The sequence below is a fragment of the Rhynchophorus ferrugineus genome, unplaced genomic scaffold (assembly GCF_030347505.1).
Source record: "Rhynchophorus ferrugineus isolate W39M unplaced genomic scaffold, kcgeb_rfMv2 rfM8, whole genome shotgun sequence".
Lineage (NCBI taxonomy): Eukaryota > Metazoa > Arthropoda > Insecta > Coleoptera > Curculionidae > Rhynchophorus > Rhynchophorus ferrugineus.
Genome location: NW_027472587.1, coordinates 16,552,621 through 16,572,496, shown reverse-complemented (window position 1 = coordinate 16,572,496; position 19,876 = coordinate 16,552,621). Strand labels below are relative to the sequence as shown.

At 38.5% G+C, this 19,876-nt stretch overlaps 1 protein-coding gene across 4 annotated transcripts in view; it reads left to right on the top strand.

The window, feature by feature from the left end:
* The window catches only part of tara (SERTA domain-containing protein 2 taranis), a 36,345-nt gene that overhangs the window by 2,332 nt on the left and 14,137 nt on the right, over positions 1 to 19,876 (top strand). For 2 of the 4 annotated variants that reach the window (XR_013006924.1, XM_076412250.1), the window contains exon 2: positions 15,766 to 15,837. The exons of the other annotated variants lie outside the window; for them this stretch is intronic. The gene's annotated coding sequence lies outside the window, so the exon portion shown is untranslated. The remainder of the gene's footprint in view (positions 1 to 15,765; positions 15,838 to 19,876) is intronic. 4 annotated transcript variants of the gene reach the window in all.

The following is a 19,876-nucleotide window of genomic DNA, read 5'->3' as shown; positions in this document are numbered from 1 at the left end:
ATCCATTTTTTTCACACTGAATTACATCAATATTTTCTAATTATACCCTACAAATTTGAATTCTGTTGTATTCTGTTGAATTTAAAATTTTTGATCTAGCACTTTGTTTATATTAAATACTTACAGTATCAGAGCCCATACATTACTTATATATTCTTATCAAATGTACATTATTTTCATTTAAATTCAGTGGTGGTAATTGAGAAGGTCATCGTGATCAGCAGGGTAGAAAGAAATGAAATGAAAAAAATTGATGTCAAAAGTAATATATTTCAAATTCTAAGTAATAATATCGAATATTTTTATGTATTATTGACGTATTTCCTTTGTATTTGTATTTTTACTCCACCAATAATGTCTAAATATACCCTGTACCCTTAAACACTTTCAATGTCACCTGCTACAGTGTCAATACCAATTTTCCTTTATTTTTCTTTGTTTTTAATCCATGCGTTGAATAGATAGTGTATGGGAAGATCTAGTTATGATATATGCTACATTTAGGGCTTTACATTCATCGACAAGTGTACATAAATACAAAAAAAAACAAAATATAACAGTTAGTGGAACGTTTAAATATTTTTGAAACATTTTCAGTTGACCCAAACGTTTTTTCTTCTAAAATCATTAAAATTTATTCGCTTGTACGAATTTAGATCTTTGATGGAGAATATCGGAGCAATCAAAATACATTGGTAATTGGAATTAAGTAAATATTTATGAAAATCTAATTACCATTGATATCCAAACGCTTGTTTAGTTGTAAACCCTAGTTGTATTTTCTTTATTTTTACAATACAATTACAATTTAGAGTGTACAATACCGGATAGACTTTTTTCCACAGAGTTGTTAGAATATATAATTTAAACTTTTTTTGTTGTATTTTACTCTTGGCTATGTAAAATTAAACCATCTCAAGATTATCATACTAGGTTTGCCGTCATTATATTACGGGTACTGTTCGTTACTATCTAGACACACTTACCATCGACGAACCGTCTTGAATCGTCATTATTTGTCTTGATGAATGTCCCTTCAATTTTTTAGTTTTTTTTGTTATACTGTTCCTAGCACAACACATTGTGGAACTATGGAATATAAGACAAATAATACAAATAAAATCCAAACTCGTCAGAATGTTCAGAAGTATATAAATGAGAGAATGCGGAAATGACGATTAAGTGATGTCAATGTTTGTTAATGCTTCTTAACATGAGGTTTCTTGCTATTATTTCTACCAAAATCACAGTAATCATGCTTGTAATTTAAAAATAAATATTATTTAGAATCTCTCTATCTTTTGTTATCATTATAGCAGTTATTATGGCCATTCGATCAAAACCAACTTGTTGTCGAATCTCTTAAGAGTTTTTCCATTACGATTAAAGGAAAATTACCACAAAACTCACGCGGTAAAAGGACGAATTAAAACTTTTGACACCCGCAAAACCATCCGGACATCTAAAAGGCGTAAAACCACCAATAAACTCTGTTTACAAACATTACGGTTCACCGAGCGACGAGACTCTTAATTAAGACCATCATCGCTCCCTGTACCCGATCTGTCAACGTAAATGATCCGTACGCAATAAATCACGACCCCCCCTCCTCCGCACACCTGTCGGAATCTCCATCTCGCCTACCTGGACGCGATTTAAGACGCGCTCGTTGTTTGTTTTGACGGACAACGACGACAAAACGGCCGAATGTCGTAAATACGGCGCCTAATTACGGTCCACCATCCTCCGCGTCTCTCCCCCCGACCCGTTCCAGCCCCAATCCAACATCACGTCGGCTGTCGTTGTTTTACATGCAATGCAGAGGCGCGCGCTTTTTATTTTTCGTCGTTTCCCTCGTCCGAGATGATCACGTCGCGGTAGGCCGATGATCCGCGGGCTTTTTCATTCATTTTAACAGCATTCGTCGTGCGGAACGGGCTAATTAATTATCGACAGGGCCAGAATCGCCGTCACTGACCTCGATAGTCCACGTGAGATATAAATAAGGATCCGGATCGTTCTTATTTAGCGACCGATATCAAAGACGCGCCATTATCCGTGACGTAATCGAGATCCGATTTATTATGAATGAGGGTTACGGGCTCTGCGAGTGGGAGAGAGAGATTTTTTGCCTCTCACATTCGTCATCAATGCAGTTGGTGGGAAATATTCAGAAAACAAACGCGTCTTGAAGATCTATCAATTTTCGAGTGTATTAATGACGTATCAGTTTTACCATACAGGGCATTGTCTCAGTAATATTTAGTAAAGCTTGTTTTACTAAATACTTGATACTTGATACTTGCAAAGAGCGAATAGTCACTGGGGATAAGATCCGGACTATAAAATGTATCACAAAACAGTTCGAGAACTAAGATATGGCCCGAAAAGTCCTAAGCGTAACAAAGAAAACGCGTTTTTTTTAATTGGCTATTCATCAACGTAATCTCCATCAAGAGCCACACCATCATTCCAGCGTCGTTCTAATATTTCAATACCACTTTTGTTCTCAACGTTATATATCAAGAAGCAGTGTAAAATTAAAACACGAAATAACAAAAGTAGTGTTACTCTTAGCACAATAACTCACACACTTATGAGTAGAATATCATGAAACAACGTTCTTTTGAAGGTTAGTACTAACTGAAAAATAATGAATCCTCCTTATTGATTTATTTTCCGTTCATTTTCTTTCTATTTTTTGTTTCTTAGGGCTAATATATCTGTATATGATTTAAGTGATAAGTTAATAAATTTGTGAGAAATAACGTGGAGACACTATTACGTTCATCATAGTGGAATAAATGACCGATACCTATATTGTACATGAACAAACTGATGGTCATTTTAATTTATTATTTATTGAATTATATTGCTTAATAGAGATATATATGATCTAGGTGTCTTAGCCTTTGTTAAATATTCATTTATTGGACAAATATCATCATATTTTGATTGATTTTTGGTTTTCATTTGCATTAATTTCTAGGTTCATTCATCTATATATGATTTGAAGTGATAATTTGTGAGAAGTTACATAGATATTTTATTATGTTCATCATAATAGAATAAAATAAGGTAACTTGTATATATGAACAATATTATAATCGTCTTATAATATATTGTTTAACAAATGTTCATAACAATGGAATAAAACATTCATCTTACTATATTTCAATGGAGTTTTGGTTTTAACTGTTCAGTTTTTGTTTTATCGTTTTATCACCCTTAGCATAACTCGCGAGTAGAATATCATGAAACTTTAACAACGTTCTTTTGAAGGTTAGTACTAACTGAAAAAGCGGCGAATGCAATAAAACTAGGTTATCTATGTGTTAGGCCCGGGACTTTCCAGTCTATGTGTTACATCCGTTGAGACTCAGCATCTATGTTTCTGTTACAGTTTATTCTTCCCAAATTAAGTCCATATATCATTTTTTGGTGATCAAATCACTAAAATCCCTCCCAGAGAAGTGTCAATGTTCTTCAGTTAATACACTCTAACCAGATTAATACTAGTTTCTTTGTCCCAGGGTCAATAAACCATTATCGACCGATGACAGGTAGTGACAGACGTTAAATCAAATATTACCCATCAAACTGTGTCAGTAAGTCATGAGTCTATTGCTACCTGTGAATGCGCTTGCGGCAATTTAATGGTTTTGTGTACTAGATGGAAGCGACGTGTCAAGTAATGAATGAGACATTCAATTGAGGGGGAGCTATTGAAAAAGAACCACTTGTATCGCGTCTTTGTTTGGGTTAGACAGGTCGCCCAACCTGCTATCATCACGGTTTATACAAGCTCTTTCCTAAATAGATGTTTACGGGTGAATCTGGGTAACTAAAAGTCAGATTATATAACTGCGATTGTATATTTTGTTCTAAATATTATATTTTTATTTTGTTGATTCCCCTTTGTTTTTAAAGAAATCGTGACATTTCTTAGGGCAACTTATAAATTGTAGCTGTTTTGTATATAAACCATAATATTTAACATAAACATTTCCTCTAGAACTTACTTACTACTAAGATCACTTTAGGAAGGATACACGTGAGAATGTTTAAAGGAAACATTTAACAACTAAATGCTGCTGTCTGTCAAATGACAGTTAGACCTACTGAAACTATTATCACTCTAAAACTGCGAACCCGAAAATGGTTAATTAAATAAGCAATTATCAGTCGTAGTTTGGAGACAAAAGACATCGCACGTTGTAACAGTCGTAAAAATCAAGTCGCCGCGTACAAAACTCCGACGATTCATCTAAATGCTGTTGCTGTTCCCCATGTCTGCCAAATGTCAAACTATGATCACCCTAGAACCGATGAACCCGAAAATGGTTAAAAGAAACAATTATCAGTCGTAGTTTGGAAACAAAAGACATTGCACGTTGTAACAGTCGTAAAAATCAAGTCGCCGCCTACAAAACTCCGACGATTCATCTAAATGCTGTTGCTGTTCCCCATGTCTGCCAAATGTCAAACTATGATCACTCTAGAACCGATGGACCCGAAAATGTGGTTAAAAGAAACAATTATCAGTCGTAGTTTGGAAACAAAAGACATTGCACGTTGTAACAGTCGTAAAAATCAAGTCGCCGCCTACAAAACCACGATAATCAAATGACGATTCCCCTAAACTAAATCGTAACGAAAAGAGAGAGAAAAAAACGTAAACACCCGATTGACAGCAGTAAAAACAACGTTTCATCGCCAACGACGATAATAATAATAATAATAGCAGCGGCGACGGAAAAAATACATCATTATGTAATCGACAGGCCAATTATAGACAATGGCGCCCGCGTTAATCTCGGCCGACATCGTCCGTACAACATTAACATAAAAATACTATCACTATAATTAATAATTGGCGCGTTTTCCGACCTGCCTCAAGGCAATCAGACGTGCGCCGGTCGATAGATGTCGATCTTCCTTTTTTTCTACCGATTGTTCTTCGGATAACGTCGTCCGTCAATAAGTTCACGCGCGCCTTACGTACGTACACGTACCGCCCCGATGCAAATTCGGGCCGCCGGGCCGGCCGCTCGCATTTTTATGAATGGCCGATATGATGAATTTTACGATTCCGTCATAAATCACGTAATAGGCTCCGATATGTATTTGTTTATGTATATATATAATAAATATAAAAAATTCGTCGAGACAATGGCTGTTGCGCCGGTGCGTTCTGCTCGACGAGACCGTTTGGCGCCATTTAATTACATTTCACCGGTTAATAGTTTACGTTTTAAGGTGATTTATGCGATCTCCGATATTTCTTGGCGGGTGGGGCTGGCATACGCTCGGAAATTAATAAACAAACGGGAATTATTTCGATTTTTTAAAGGTTAATCGATTTTGTTTAGTCCTATATGATTTAGTCGATTGAATAAAAAAATATTATCTATTTCATATTAAATATTCAATATATCATATGTTGTTCTTCGAACCAATTTATATGACTTGAAGTGAAGGTTCAGGCCCAAATTATAAGACTATGATCGTTTTGTTCTGTCGTTTCATCCAGCTAATACAGATATGATCTAGGTGATAATTGGATATATTTTCAAAAATAGTATATACTCTTTATTAAACATTCATTCATTTGATGAAAATCACCATATTCTAATGGAATTTCGGTTTTAACTATACGGTTTTTGCCTCATATACCTAATATATCTGTATATGATTGAAGTGATTATTTGATAAATTTGTGACAAATATTATCGAAACTTTATATTCATTATAATGCTTGTGTCTATATACGTTTTGTTTTATTATTTATTGTATTTCTATTACTTATTTGAGATATATATGATCTAGGTGATAATGTAATAAGCTTGAAAAATAATGAATACTCTTTATTGACTCATTTTTTATTAATTTTTTTCCATTTTTTTGTTTCTTAGTGCTAACATATCTGTATATGATTTAAGTGATAATTTAATAAATTTGTGAGAAATAACGGACATTACAGATACCTATATGTTATACATGAACAAACTGATGATCATTTTAATTTATTATTTATTGAATTATATTGCTTAATAGATATGTATATATATATATATATATATATATATATATATATATATATATATATATATATATATATATATATATGATCTAGGTGTCTTAGCCTTTGCTAACCATTAATTTATTGGATAAATATCATCATATTTTGATTGAATTTTGGTTTTAACTATTAATTTCCAGTTTCATTGAGCTAATTTAATCTATATATGATTGAAGTGATAATTTGTGAGAAATTTTCATAGATATTTTATTATGTTCATATTATGTTTATTATGAACAATATTATAATCGTCTTAGAGTATATAATATATTGTTTGATGGGAATATATATGATCAAAATGATACATTTGGTATAACTGGTAGGAATAAAATAAATGTTCATAATAACGGAATAAAACATAGATTTTATTATATTTTAGTGGTATTTCGGTTTTATCTGTTCGTTTTTTGTTTTATCGAGCTAATATACATGTATATGAGCAAGGTGATACATTTGTGGGAAATAGCATGCAAATATCATTATATTCATCATAGTGGGATTAATTATCGATCAGTGGTCTTAATTTATTATTTATGATGTTCTGTTGTTTTATCGAGATATATATGATCGAGATGATAAATTTGATACGATCGTTTAAGTAATACAGGTATTTAGAAGAATTGAGTAACACATAGGCTCCGCTATCATACTTTTTTATTTAATACCTTTTATTATTTAATTTATTCTAACAAAAATGTTTAAATATTATTTTTGGGGTTCTGTTGGAAAAAGTATGGAATTATCTGTTATTCTGTGGATAATTTTGAATCAAATACAACAGAGTATTCTATAAGACTTGAAAAATTACTGTTATTAACTGTAACATAATAACATATAAATAGAGCGGATGATTTTTGTTGAGACATTTGTCGCAGGTTTTTATTCGAATACGCTTCGGTAAATTGTCACTTAACGCTGTCCCGTCAGAAGTTATGCGTCAGGTGTTGCCTTCCGCACGACCTTCGGCCGTCGCGTAAATCCTCACCAGCCCCATTAACCTAAATAAAAGCCCACGTCCGATCTTACACGGCGCGTTCGACTTTTACACCATCGCCAACGTCACGAAGCAGTAATTGGCCCACTCGCTAATACCACGCACTGGGTCCATAAATCACCGGATGGCCGTTTTGGCGCAGGTGGTGGTGAACGGATGATCGTAACGTCTCGGAACGGGAGCGGCACCATCACCTCGAAATAATAACAACGGCCGTCCTCAGGTCGACGACCCCCTCCCTGCCTATTGGAATCCCTCTCGTCTAACACCGACACGAACGAAAGCCGGGGGAATTCCTGACCTGTTTTTAATGGTTTTCCTGCGAGGCGCCCGACTATTAAGATGGCAATCCATCGACCCGTCTGATTTATATCGGAACTTTTTCGGTCTTCTTTTTTCAGTCAGTTCAACTTCGTAAATATTTCCATACCCCTGGCGTTGTTTGTTGTTTTGGGACAGTTTTGTGAACTTGAAAACTGCGTTCGTTTTTTATTAAGTATTTTGTTAATTATTGCGTTCATTAACGACAGATATGTTCGGCTCTATCGATCGTGTGTTGTGATATCGAATGTTGTATTTTAGAGTACCTACATTGGGCTTGAATGTAATTTAGTTATGTTATATCTTCTATCAAACCGCTGGGACTACTGAGGTATGATGTGTATAGCCTTAATCTAAAGATGCACTTGATGTAGTGTAGGAATGTTCGAGGAGCTAAATTGTTCATGTAAAATCGCATATATGCTAGTGGAACTAATGCTTAGGGATGCCTCAATCTCACAGTAGGTGATATGACGATCTTGCTTAATGATTTCGTACACAGCATCGATGTTTTCTGGCACAACAGCCGATTTTGGACGACCTTCACGAAACTCGTCGGACAGCCAACTACGACCACGATTGAATTCGCTAAACCAGCGATACTCGGTGGTTTTTGATGGAGCTCCATCGCCAAAAGTCAAATTAAGTCGATTGATACACTCTTGCTGTGATGATAATCAGTTCGCAAAAAATCATCGCACGAAAATGTTCGCGATTCAACTAATTTTTTGTCGAGACGAAACTTTCAACTAAATTTAAAATAAAAATATAGCGTCCGTACGACAAAATGTTCTGAGTACGTATATCGTCAAAAATGTCAAACTTTACGATGGAACCTTCAGATGAACTCACATGACAACAGTGTTGCCAATTCCCGAAATATAAATAGTAACCATCGTATCATGTATTTTACCATTGTAGTTCAGCTCTCATTGTCAGAAACTCTTCGGCATCCTGAATTTAAAAATATGGATAAAACCGAAGGTACGTCTGATGACATTAAGCCTGAAGAAACGTCCAGGGTCATTTGTATGAAACAATATCGGAATCGATATATCCGAATCGGAAATCCGATTGACTGACACAGAAATCTACTTCCGAACCGGCGGACGCGTCCAAAAACAACCGTCGGCTGCGGCCGACGCCGCCCGTACGGTCCCCCGTCCCCCGAGGGGCCCAGGGGCGGAATTGGAAAAATCAAAACATAAACAAATAGGACGCTGGCTCCGAACGCCGATAGGTCGGTCGCTCGCAAACGAGCTCGCTTTTTATGTGAAACAGCCGCCGGTAATGCGAGCACCATAAATATTGACGCGCGAAATCGAGAGTGAATTCCATTCATGTCGAAGAAGGCGGCGGCGGCGGTTGTGGCGAGGGTGCGGGCGTAGAGAGGGGGCGGTGGCGGCGACGGCCGCTTCCTTTTGCGATGATGCGGTGCATTCCGAATCTCGTCCCGTCTATCAGTCACGAACTCGATGGGGGCCATGATTCGATTGAGGCGATGGCGTGGTTTGCATACGCCGAGGTCGCTTCCGTCAACACCACCGAGACACTACCGTATCCGATGTTGACATACATCGCGATGTGTGCGTGTATTTGTACGACTGGGAATATCGATTCTCACCGGCATATAAAAACGTCATCGAACGATACCACTTTACGACCATTTTACGATTTAATGAGTTAATTTTACATATAATGATAAATTCTCCTGATGCTCATATATATCATATCCCTGTGAATTTAATAATTTTTTTAATTGCAACTTCTAAAGGTTTCGAGCTGAGAAAATCGTTTTTTATTGCAAATTTTAGAAACCTAGCTTTTATTCTTGTATATGATTTAGGTGACAATCTGAAACAAATATCAGAAAATGTATATAGATCCAAACAATGTATATAATATTCACAGATGATCCTAAAAAAACCTTCTGGCTTTTATTCTTGTATATGATTTAAGTGACAATTCAAATAACTTTTAAATAATCGCGAAATATATGACTGTTCAATGATATTTCTGTTAAAACATGTTTTGTTATATATTTTACATTAAAAGATGTTGTAAGGAATACGAGATTCCATCATTATTTTAAAAAGTTTCTACTATATGTATATGATTTAGGTGACAATTTGATACAAATATCAGTAAAGGTATATAGTAACTTACGGATTAGTACAAACGATCGAATATTTTATATTCACAGTTGATCTTTCGGTCTCAATATATATAATTTTTATAATAAGTTAATAATTTTGCCAAAACATTGATATCAATTGTTGATTTTAATCATTTTAACTGGTAATATTGACGTGAATATCGATTGTCGCCAACGTATGAAAACATCATCGAATGATACCGCTTTACGTTAATGAGCTAATATTATATATAATGATAAATTCTCCTGATGCTCATATATACCATATTCCTACGAATTTGGTAATTTTTTAATTGCAACTTCTAAAGATCTTCGAGCTAGAAAATCTAACCGTTTTTTATTGCAAATTTTAAGAACCTTTAAGCTTTATTCTTGTATATGATTCAAGGTGTTAATTTAACATAATTATCAAAATCGGCAGAGATAAATACAAGTAGTAGTATTCATTACATATAAATGGGTTATGTGTATTTTTTAGTGGTTGTATACGATTCCAAATAATAATTTAAAATAATCACCAAAATTGGCCTAGAAAAATATGATAATAAAAAATATATGGTACGTGTAAAAAGGGATGTGCCTGTAGTTTTTTAATAGCTTTGAACATTATGATCAATATGTTGTATATGATCCAAGGTGACAATTTAAAATATCCGTCAAAATCGGTATAGAAAATTATGTAAAGATATATATTGATAATCTGAAATATAATAGATGTGTGTTTTTAGTGGTTTTTTAATATACAACTATATGATTCTAGATGATAATTCTTATATTCGAAAATAATAGGTATATGTATTTTTTAAATTGCTCCTTTGATAGTTGTATATGATTCTCCGTGATAATTAAAATAATCGTTAAAATCAGTAGAGGAAATTATGATAATATATATTAATATTTTAAAATAGGGGGAAATGTACAATAGGGAAATATGTTCATTCTAAGATAATTGCTAGATATAATAATACAAATCGGCGGAGAAAGATGTGATAAAATATATCGATGTTCTAAACCGTGGAAATCGATGAAAAAAGGGGGGAAAGAAAGCGGGGCCGTGCGACGCGACCTCAATCGGTCCGCGTGTGTAAACTTTAAATGGGCCATTGAATGCAAAATTGAGAAAGGCCCAACCAGACGGACGGAATGTTTACGTAATCCAATTAGGCGTATAATTTATCTCATCAACAAGTCGGACCCGTTATTGTCGACGGGCACACGACCGATGCCGTGGGGGAAGGGCCGGCTAACTGGCTGGCTCCTTATTCGGCCCATTCACCAACTCAAATTGCCTATTAAAACGCCATTCCTTTTACTCTCTTCGCCCATAGGCGTTTCCTCCGTTTCTCTCGTTTCTGCTTGTTTTTTTTTCATCCTTTCTGTTACTCTTTCGCTTGTCTTCATCTCGCCCCGGCTACCTTGACCTTATTATCGTTACGATTTTTCCCGTTCGGAATCGAAAGTCGTCGCGAAAAAGTCACCGACCGCCGTCCTAAACTGTCATGTCGATCATAAACTTCCACAGCCGTAATAATTCCGTAACGACGCTGACTTACTGGCCTTGGGCGTCGCCGACAAGATATAAGACCGTCAAGGATCCCCTCACAACTTTCCAACATAATTCGTAGTAAATTTCCGACGTTTCGCAAGAAAGTGGGAGTGCGGGGGCGGAGGGGACGGCGGCGACGACGACGACGGCGGCGGTTACCGCCTCCCTAATAACGCGTGTGTGTGCCGCCAACTTTTACCGTGACGGCAGAAGGTCCCTGACCTAAATCGACTCACGTCAGCGCCACGAGATGCATATGTGAATCGACTGAGAGCGTGTGTGTATGTGTGGCCGACGAAATTGTCCCTTTCTAAACCCTCCCCCCTCGGGCCGCCCGGATAAAGGGACCGAAGGGTACGTCGAGGCGACGGCATTGATCCCGACCTTTTTTTTATTTCTGGGTTTTTTTTCGGGGTCGCGAGGCGCCGGGGGTGGTGACGGTGAGGATATAAAGAGTGAAAATGAATCCGAAGATGTCGTCACCGCTCCGTCGTCGAATGAACGATGTAAATACGACGGGCCAACCGAGATAGTTGGAAAACGGGTAGTTGTCCTTCCAGCTAGTCTGTATATGATCGAGATGATATTTTGCGTTCATCGTATCACGTTCAGAGTTTCACGTGAATATAATTAAGGTGACAATCGTCAAAAGAGACGGAAGTCTACTGCAAAATGGCCAGTGTTTTTTCGAGCTAGTCTGTATATGATCGAGATGATATTTTACGATAATCAAGTCACATTCTGCGTATTTCGTGAATATGATTAAGGTGATAATTCTGAGAAGATGCGGAGGATTATGTGTACTAATATTTCATATACTGGAAAACGAGAAGTGATCTTTCAAACTAGTGTGTATATGATCGAGATGATATTTTACGATAATGAAGCCACGTTCTGCGTTTTTCGTGAATATGATTAAGGTGATAATCTTGAGAAGTTGCGAAGGATTATATGTACTAATGTTCCATATACTGGAAAACGAGAAGTTGTCCTTCGAACTAATGTGTATATGATCGATTATATGTACTAATATTCCCTTTACTGGATAACTAGAAGTGGTTCTTCAAACTAGTGTGTATATGATCCAGATGATATTTTACGATAATTATGTCATATGCCGTATATGGCAGGTTTTTCGTGCATATGATTAAAATGACAATTTTCAGAAAAGCGGACGGTTGCATGTACTAACGTTTCATATATCGGGAGTATAAATGAGTTTAGTCCGAAAAGGGGGATAAGTCATAAACGTCCTTGAAAATCCATGATATTTTACATTGAATGAAAATCCGGGGTGGGGCTTGTTTACCAGACATTGACCTTTCAAATTATTAGTTGTTTGTATTGATGGCGCATTGATTATTTGGGCGGCACTCAAAAGATCCGAAAATGTTGCCGACACTCTTACGTCATCAAATAAACTTCTTCTAATACGGAAATCTAGTCGTGGTCCTTCGGACAAGTTTGTATATGATTCAGGTGATATTTTACAATAACCATATAATATTCTGCGTTTTTCGTATATAAGATTAAAGTGACAATCTTCAGAAGGAGCGGAGGACTGTATGCGCTGATATTTCAGTGACTGGGAGTACAAATTAGTTTGGTTTCAAAAAAGGGGACAAATGAAAACGCGTATATTTTATGTTAAATAGAAAACCGGGGTCGGACTTGTTTACCCGACATTGACCCTTGATTGTTTGTTTCTAGCGATGAACCATGGATTGTTTAGAAGGCACTCAAACTTCAGGCATCTGAAAGATGTGAAAACAAATATAAAGAAACGTGTTTTTCTGTCATAATAAATTTTCAGTTTTTTACACAAAAAACTTGTGATCCCAATAGTGAGGTATAAAAAACTATTTATATTATATTCATAAACTCAACAATGAAAATTCTACTTCGAATCAACGTCGTTGTTGTTGTTGTTGTCAACAATGTTGATGTTGTTTTCGATATTACATCTAATATTGGGGTGATAGTTTGAATCCTACGAAGAACTGGTCATTAATTTTGTGTATATGATCGAGATGACAATATGAGTTAAATAACAGAAACATGAAAGACATATATTATTTATCAGAGGGATGGTGATGATGAGTGGAGAATAACATAAAAATGAGTACAAAATATTGTCCTCACTTCACCATCATTAATAAACCGTTGATATCTGTCGATAAAAAACCCGAATGCATATTTATTTGTTTTCCTTGAACATTTCGAGGGATTCCAATCGTTTATTCGCTCGTTCCACCGCGTTCCGTAGTGCTCCACATCCGTCGACACCTGTTCGTAAAATAAACAATTCGAGGCGGCGGCGATGACGGCGACCATTAAAACAAAACGGAAACAATTGAACGAGCCGACGGCCATGACCTCGTCGCGACCAAATCGCGCAAAAACAACGGATCATCAATCACCACGGCCCTCTGCGACGACACTGACCCGACTCCCGGCGACAGGTATGTCGCACTTCCAATAAATAGGCAAGCTACCGGCGGCCCGCCCCCTTTTTTATTGCACACCAGACGTATACACACAATTCTCTCTTGTATTTATGTGTGTGTGTGAGTTGCCGGCACGCGTCGTGCCGTTTTTCCGCGCCCGCGTTCGATTGTATCGCCGACGATGTGCATAAATACTAATGCTCTGGCTCTCTCGGAGATCAAACGGCCTCTTACGGGATGAATAGGCGATTGATTTGAATCATCGATGTCCCAAGACGCAAAATATAATAAAACACGATACCGTTCGTATGCAGTAATGCGCTGAAAATCTTGATATAGACGTGTACAGATTATTATCGGATGTTTTTACAGGTATACCGGATATTTCGAATTCCTACCGCGCCAAATATCAGCCGCAGATACATTTTGTGCCGTCCTATATGTTCGAATCCGACCCACATAGTTACTAGGTTCATTCATCGCCCGCAATACATTTTCCTCAATGCGCCTAACCCTTTAAGTTTGTCATACCGCCCCCCCGCAGCCCGTATATCTCGCCGATCCTGTTGCTTTCGGGACAAGGACACGCGATAGGATTGCATCTTTTATTAACCGGCGGCTTTCCTGGGTCTAGGCGACGAGACATCGCTAGTTCGCCGTTAATCTTGATTGATATCGATGAGGAATCACGATGTCCCGATTCCAAGCCCAATAGTTTACGGACTGAATGCGAGAAATATGTTTGAAATGTTGATATGTTATTAGTAATATTCAAAGTAAATTTGTGCTCAAGCTAAACTGAACTTGATACCAGGGATGTCAAAAACTATCGATTATTATTATTATTATCGATAGTTTTAAAATTGAGTATCGAGCTTCGCATTTCTCCTTCTTGTTGTAATTTTGTTTTGAAGAAAATGTCGATATTTAAAACCTTTTTGATGATTTTGATGAACATTTTCGAGTCGAACTTCGAACTTTTACATAATTCTCTCTTACGCCCTTAAAATAGTTTTTCGTGAAAAACTAGGATCGGGATCGGGGCGAAAAAATATCGATATTTTTGAAATATTTTAAACGATATCGATATTTATTTTTAATGAATCTCTCGTACCAAAAACTTCAGTTCCGTCCTAGAGAACAATCGAACTTTTTTTCAGGATTCTCATTCTTTTTTTCCTGGTATTTAAAAAAATTGCCCCGAATATTAGGAATGTGCAAATAAATAATCGATATTGTCAAAGAAGTATCGATATTTTAATAATACTATATTGGTCTGACCTCGCTGATATTTTCTGATTTATTTCCTTTCATGGCACACGGTATGTGTTAATAATCTTGCGTATTTATGTTGTATACTAAAAATATTGTTGCCAACATTTACTAAAATGACAACAAAAGATGGACGGGGTTTTTTTTCAATGAACATAACCCCTTTTAAATCATTCTAAGATCTAGGAGGCGGTGTAACTCGAATTTCTGACTGATGCCGATGAGGAATCATGACATAACTCCGTGACGGGATGATTATTTTCATCGAGCGTCGAGTAAAATGCGACGCATCGCATACCGACCCGACACAAGCATGGGGTCCCAATTTCGAGTCGTAATCCAAAAAAACCGCCTCTCGCTCCGTCGTCCGTCCTCGCACGTCTATTTTAGGTTATGATCTCAGCGACGCTTCGTTTTATTTTCAGCGTTCCGTCGAATAACGTTGGCTGTTCCACGGCGTCGAGCCGGGCAGCGCCATCTAGCCGCCCATCGCGACAACGCGGTAAACAAGTGGTTCGGAAAAAAGTGCCGATTCCCGCGCCAATCTCTCGTTCGCTCTCTTTCTCTCTCTCTCTGCGTCGAACCCAGCCGGGGCCTCTCGCCGCAACGTTGCCGCCTCCTCGCCGTTGCGCGACGAACAATAATCAACGTTTTTTCGGGGTCTTTGTTTGGATAACCCAAAAGTATTACAACGACAAATATTTTTCGAATTAATAGCGGTAGTATCACGCGCGTTTCGTATCACGGGCGCGCTAATAACTTTTCTGGTTCTTGTAGAGGGAGGAATCATCACAGGATGAGATATTTCTAATTTAATTAAATAAAATATCATAAATAACAAATCTTATTTGCGGGTCTTGATCAGATATCGTACGAATTCGATTTCGACGAGTTTATGCAACTAAATGGGATGGGATTAATGGTAATTAATTTTTTTTTTGGTTTCAGGTGAGGATGCTTTTCCTGGACTTGGAGGCTTCATTCTGACGACCTGGACGACAGAACTATATCGTAAATTAGGTAATTTTTGATATCCAGTAACGTTAACGACTAGATACGTTTTCAAACTTGTATTGTGTTTGATTTGAATCATCATGCGAAGCACGGCAACGCTGTGTGTGATATTCCGTACGGATTTCGTGACTGCTAGTTAGCCGGTTGGTTCGGCTATATACGACGAAGTAGCGGAGGCCGGGCTAAAGAAGGTCGTTCGACTAGCAACGAATATCGCGTCGGGATATATTATGTTAGGGATAGCGGCGAACTCCGAAGAAAATATCGATAGTTTTTTAAACAGTATCGATATCTCTTCACTCCTAGTTTTCACGAAAAAAGTGTTTGGTCATTGGTGGGAGAAGTCTCACAGCAAAAGTTCGATACGCTCCTTCGAAAACCCTAAGTTTCCGTATCGAACCTTTTTCACTGCAGACCTACTTTTCGCGGAAAAAGTTCCTGATGTTTAGGAATCTCAAACGAGAAATTTAAAAATTGGACACTACTTAGGTTCGATAAACCATAGGTTTTTAACATCGATATTTTAAATATAAGCTGAAAGATCGATCTATCTATCGATTTTTTTTCAAAAAATATGGATATTTTTCCAGTATCGTCTAGGTACTCCTCGACCCCCGGTATCTTCGAGTACAAGAACAACCAACCCGAGAAAAAAAACGCTCATATACACACACGCGCGCCCGCTATCAGGAACGCTCCCCCGAAGTCTCCTGGGGCAATCTCCCGCGAATAATACCGACCCCGTCTTTCTCTCTCTCCCTCTTTTTCGTCGTCGTCGTCGTCGTCATCATCGTCTCTACCCTCCAACCCCCCGCCGCCCGCTCGGTTTTCGAACGAACAAAATAACGGATAATTGCGTTAGGGCTGTTACTGCTGCTGACGCGGCGGCGATGCCACGTGTTTTTTTTCTTCCCCGGTTCCCCGGAGGGAGACGGGGGGGGGGACCGCCGCCGCCTCCGTATCGATATCGATATTTTGAGGGGAGTTCTAGCTACGCCTACCGGAGTTTGCGCGTGGCGGGCGGAGCCGTGCGGGTGGGGTGGGTCGACGGGTCGCGCTATTTCGAAATAGCCGCTTGAAAATTTAATTCGGCGTGTGTAGCGCAACGTCACCCCATCTCTCCCCCGAATATTGTTGTTATACGATCGGGAAAAAGTCCGTTGCGGGGTTCCTGGACACTTTCTCTCCCCCGAAAAAAAATCTGGCAGTTTTACTTTCGTCTTCGTTGGTAGTTCTGGAAAAAAATATCCACTCTGGTAATTTTCTTATATCCAAACCGATGGGATACTCTAAATTTATTTTTGAGACCCGATCCCGTCATGAAAAGTCGCGGGGGGATGAAATTTCCAACTTCGGTCGGAGTATATCGCGCTCGAAGCGAATTCTACGAAACCCTCCACCAGTCGCCCGTTTTTTGCCCGTTTTCTTCTCTCTTTTTTTCTGCCGTACCACGTCGAAAATCCCCTTATCGTCGTGCAATCCCCCCTCCGTCTCCCGCCGCCTCCGTCCGGATCGAACGGTGGCGGCGCGCGGTTGCGGCGAAGGGGGGTTAACGCTCGCTATTGGTCGTCGCCCGTGGCAACCGGCTACGCCATACGACCTATTCGGCGTCGCCCCCACTCCGTCGAAAAAACGGACGCGGCGTCCGTAGGCGCCAGGGTCGCGTTTTAATTCGGTACGACGCCGGCATTTTCTCCTTTTAGCTCGCAGGGGTTGTTTTTAGCGGCGTCGTCGGTTTTTGTTGTCGTCGTCCCGCCGCCAGAGCGGGTAGAAAGAAATTCCGGAACCCTCTCCCTTTTCTGGCTTTTATTCCGGACGAAAAAAGCGACTCCGGGACCATAGTCTTGCTATTTTTCGGTCGCGTACCCGCGAATATCGAAGAGGAACGCCGGGATTGTAATCACGCGTCGTCAAATCGGGCCAATATGAGCGTACACTATCTAGAAGGAATGATTCGGTTTAAGACATGCGCAATTTTATTTATGTAAACTCTTAGAGAACAAGCACTGTCCTGTCAAGTTCTGTGCAGGGGCGTACATTTAATTTTGTAACTGATGTCGAAATTTTGAGTATATTTTTTTTTGTATGTCGCTCGCTATTGGAGAACCTTAGTCCCATGAAATTAAAAAGCTATAGTCAAACATATATTACTATTGCCAACGGTAATAGTAATCGTAGAACTCCTTTTAAAGACTATTAAAGGTAGTCCTCCTACCGTTGCGTAGTCACGGGTTCGAATACTGCTGGTTTGTGAAAGACAAGAGAGCAGAATTCGACAAGGAAAATGATCCCAATCACGTCAGTAACCAGGCTTGGGCAAGACCTAAGTTGGTTATTCGCCAGTCGGTAGGCTTAATGCCGAGGACCGTGGTTCGGAGCCCACAGTACAGATAACCCCAGTTGGTAGAAAGGAGACATTCTAGAAAAAAAAATCGATATTTAACTGTTGAATTATATGTACATTTTAATAATTACAAATCTTGTAATTGTGTTTAACTAAGCAAACAAAATTTGGAAAATATTTGAAATAATAAGGCATATTTTATTAGAAAATTTTATTGCAAATTTTGAAATAAAAACTGAGTTTTACCAGATATTCGATTTATATAAAAACACCATATTTATACAGAAACAATACTGAAATATATTTGCATTTCTTACATACATTATACAGCCCCAAATGGTTAATTGCAATAAAATGTGTATTCTCCAGGGTGAAATTTTGGCATATGTTAATTCTTATTCGATGTCGTTGAGAATGTGTTGTTATAGAAAAAGAAATGACAGCCAACATTCTAACTAACAAGATTGATGCTGTTTGGATTTTATAACTCTTAATATGTAACTTAATAATCTGCCGTACCTTTGTTCTTTTAAATTTTAATATCAATGTAAAAATCATAAAATCTGATGAGATTAGTACCATGTTGTAAGGCTTTTCTTTTTTATCCCGTTATGACATTTTGTTATCGTAATTTGATCATTAAAAAGTTGTAGAAACACGAGAAGTGTCGTACTCCACCATTTATACCCGCGTTGTGACCCAATAAACACGGATTCCGACGAAATTACGAAAAATCATCACCCGATATCCAATCGGGCGAATACGCGGCACCGAGAACCAACCCGTCCGAGAGATATCATCTCCCCGGTCGCGTTAATCAAAGGCGGCACGGAACCCCCGCCGTCCTCCCCTTCATTTCGTCGACCCCCTCCCTGCCCACGTTCGAATCATCTTCGGCGACCGTCTCCAAACGGGAGGAATAATACGGAACGCCGAATAACAGAATATATTTTTGCGTGTGCCTCTCTCCAGCGCCTAGCCCCCGTCGCCCGCCCATCCCCCTTCGGAAAAACTTGTTCTGGATGCCCCCGTAGCCGCCTCCCCGTCCTTTCCCCGCCGGCGTCGTCGTTCTGGCGCGATGAAATTAATGAGGAAACGTCCCCCTCGCGGCTCCCCCTCCCCCCAGTTCGCCGGCTTCGACGGAGACGACAACGAAAAGGGAAATTTTAAAGAGACGATTTTAGGCGTACCGATATATATTTTTTTCCGCGTACAAAACAAACTGTTCCGAGTACTCCCCCCACCCCTGGCTTCCCCCCGTGTGTTGTCTCTTACCGCGGGGTCTTTGAATCGTAACCCTTTACAGCTCCGTTTCGTTATTATATGACGCCGTGATCACTGATGATGGTTATCGTTACGAATATTGTACTGTCCAACATAAAAAAGAATGTTTCCTCCTGTTCCTGAGTTAATTCCTGCTAATTATGTTTTCTTAATCAAATACTTCAAACAGATCACGGGGAAGTAAACAAGACTTAATAATTCATCGACAACATAATTCTCTTCAAGGGTGATTATAGCGACCCTCCAACTTTTCAATACCATTTTTGTAGTACGATTTGTCCTTGGCTTCGAAATAGGCCTCAGTTTCGGCGATCAGCTCTTCCTTCGACAAATATTTCTTCCCAGCGAGCATTCTTTTGAGATCTAAGAACAGGAAATAGTCGCCGGCTAAATTTACGACCATGTCCCAGCAGAATT